Raw genomic sequence first — 3,397 nt, 5'->3', positions numbered from 1 at the left:
CAATTTAGGAATATTTCTTTGTAAAAAATGTTTAATTTTAAAATATTTTGGATACACTTTTATATTTAGTATAGACATTAAAAATGGGTCAAAGAGAATTCTACCTCTGGAATGGTTGCCTGAAAAGATTCATGGACCCATTCTCAAGTCAAACAGCCATAGCTGGTAAAAGTTATTTAAAAGATAGTCATTTAAAACCTCTGGGAATTGTTCTAAGGCAAATTAAGAATATTTATTCTATAAAATCTTGTAAGTCTTGGCAAGAACAAATTAAATCTGTGTCACTAGAGCTTCAAAAGGTCCCTTCCTCAACCCACCTCAAAGTGGCAGAAGAGACATTCCAGCCAGATATGTGGTCAAGATAAAGGGGTCTCTTTCCACCTCAACTGACAGTAAAGATCTGAGAATCAACCATGGAAGTAAATGACCATTTATTTCTCTTTTCAGTCAGCTGAGTTTCAGAGGAATTAAGTTCCAGATGAATGGAAGCAAGAAGTTGGAAGCCCCCTTCTTTCCTAGTCCCCTTCCTTCAAGGCCCAAACCATATGGCAGAAGCTGTGTTTCAGCTCTGAGAGGTAGAGAAATTTAATACCCTGATTTCTTTTGTGTAAAATCACTCATTGTTTTGGGGATCCACCCTGGAAAATGCAAACCAAGAATATGAGACTATCACCTTCCCTAGCTCCTCTCTTTGTAAACCAGATGTTTCACTCCAAGAGATGTGTGCTGTTGTCCTTGCCCCAGCTCTAGATCAGTAGTTCTGAGATTTTCTTCTTTTGTCCATGAAGAGAATCAGATCATTAAAACAGAGAGCAACAAAGCTCAAGGACCTGAGTTTGTTTTGAGCAGAGATGGGGATAATGAAGTCTGAGGGCATTCCTGTAAACAGTGGGTATTTTGTTGGTAAGAAATTAAAAGAAGGCTTGAAAGCTCCATGAGAACAACAAACTAAGTAGTAAGCCAACTGACTGGAGAAAATCAGGGGAAGACCCAGCTAAGAAGCCTTCTAGGGTCAAAATGAGCTTCACAGATAGGCCTCAAAATTCATCCATGCAAAGAATACCACATTTAATTGTATCTGATTGTGGATAGTTGATGTTGCAGGGCACTATCAAAAACAATGGAGCAATATTCCATAAAATAGTGGCACCTGACAGATGGATATGATACCAACAAAGACCTACAGCTAAATGGAAAGATCAGAGGAAGTCAGTCAAGAAGAAGACTGCTTAAATCCCTGTCATTTTGAAGTAACTACACAAGCCCAGGACTGTATACTGTGAGGACTGATATTACAGGCTTCACACTGTGGAGGAAATAGAATTTCCCAAACTATTCTAGACAAGTCACTAAACAAACAAACAGGCGGACAACAGCTATAGTAAGCTCCAGGAAGAGGGCTCATGGGCTCCCTCACAGACATTTTCTACTGAATATATATGACAGCGCCCAGGCATTGGACTTAATAACTACTTGAAAACAAGTTTTACAAATATTTTCAAAGAATTAAAGTAAACTTGCTTATAGAAATAAAAGAAAGTGTGAAGACAAATAAAAGCTGGGTAAAGATAATCAGAGATAACACAGCAAACAACAACAAAACAACAAAAGTAAAATAAATATTTCTAACAGAACTATCTTATAGAAATAATAAAGAATGTTGTTCAGGGTGAAAGCAAGTGATCACGGAGACTAGTTTGAACATATATGGAACATATTGGTAAGTATAATTATGAATGGGTATCTTCTAATTTGTTCTATTAACAGATTTTTGAAAAAATGTACAAAACAATATTATACAATTTCATTGTTAGAGTCATTACATATAAAACTTTAATACATTTGTCAATAATAGTACAAAAGAGGGGAAAAGGAAGCAAAATTTTATTGGAGTAAGGAAATGACAAGAGATAGTAACATAATTTAGGTCTTCCCAGTGGCTCAGCAGTTAAAGAGTTTGCCTGCAGTGCAAATGTGTGTTCAAAATCTCCTGGAGGACAGCATGGCAACCCACTCCAGTATTCTTGCCTGGAGAATCCCATGGACAGTGGAGCCTGGTGGGCTACAATGCAAAGGGTCATAAAGAACTGGACACAACTGAAGAAACTGTTTCACATACACAGTAACATAATACACAGAAACAAATGAAGAGAATCAGAAATATAAATGTTAATAAGATAAATTATATAAATATTATTAATAAAATAACTTATTAATATATATAAATACATAATAAATAATAAATATCAGAGAAGGCAATGGCACCCCACTCCAGCACTCTTGCCTGGAAAATCCCATGGATGGAAGAGCCTGGTAGGTTGCAGTCCATGGGGTCACTGAGGGTCGGACACGACTGAGTGACTTCACTTTCACTTTTCACATTCATGGATTGGAGAAGGAAATGGCAACCCACTCCAGCGTTCTTGCCTGGAGAGTCTCAGGGATGGGGGAGCCTGGTGGGCTGCTGTCTATGGAGTCACACAGAGTAGGACACAACTGAAGTGACTTAGCATAATAAAAATATATATATTAATAAAAATTTTTTATTAATATATATATTAAACTCAGCTTCTTTAAATGACATCTTATATAAATTAATAAGTGCAAAAAAGTACTTTTGGATTCATTTATGTGTATCAGTTCAGTTCAGTTCAGTCACTCAGTCGTGTCCGACTCTTTGTGACCCCACAAATTGCAGCAAGCCAGGGCTCCCTGTCCATCACCAACTACCGGAGTTCACTCAGACTCACGTCCAACCAGTCAGTGATGCCATCCAGCCATCTCATCCTCTGTTGTCCCCTTCTCCCCCTGCCTCCCAATCCCTCCCAGCATCAAAATCTTTTACAATGAGTCAACTCTTCACATGAGGTGGCCAAAGTACTGGAGTTTCAACTTTACCATCATTCCTTCCAAAGAAATCCCAGGGCTGATCTCCTTCAGAATGGACTGGTTGGATCTCCTTGCAGTCCAAGGGACTCTCAAGAGTCTTCTCCAACACCACAGTTCAAACGCATCAATTCTTTGGCAATCAGCTTTCTTCACAGTCCAACTCTCACATCCATACATGACTACTGGACAAACCATAGCCTTGACTAGACGGACCTTAGTCGGCAAACTAATGTCGCTGCTTTTGAATATGCTATCTAGGTTGGTCATAACTTTTCTTCAAAGGAGTAAGCGTCTTTTAATTTCATGGCTGCAGTCACCATCTGCAGTGATTTTGGAGCCCCCAAAATAAAGTCTGACACTATTTCTACTGTTTCCCCATCTATTTGCCAAGAAGTGATGGGACTGGATGCCATGATCTTCGTTTTCTGAATGTTGAGCTTTAAGACAACTTTTTCACTCTCCTCTTTCACTTTCATCAAGAGGCTTTTTAGTTCCTCTTCACTTTCTG

Source organism: Ovis aries, chromosome 1 (assembly GCF_016772045.2).
Source record: "Ovis aries strain OAR_USU_Benz2616 breed Rambouillet chromosome 1, ARS-UI_Ramb_v3.0, whole genome shotgun sequence".
NCBI classification, from domain to species: Eukaryota; Metazoa; Chordata; class Mammalia; order Artiodactyla; family Bovidae; genus Ovis; species Ovis aries.
This window is presented reverse-complemented; position numbering follows the sequence as displayed.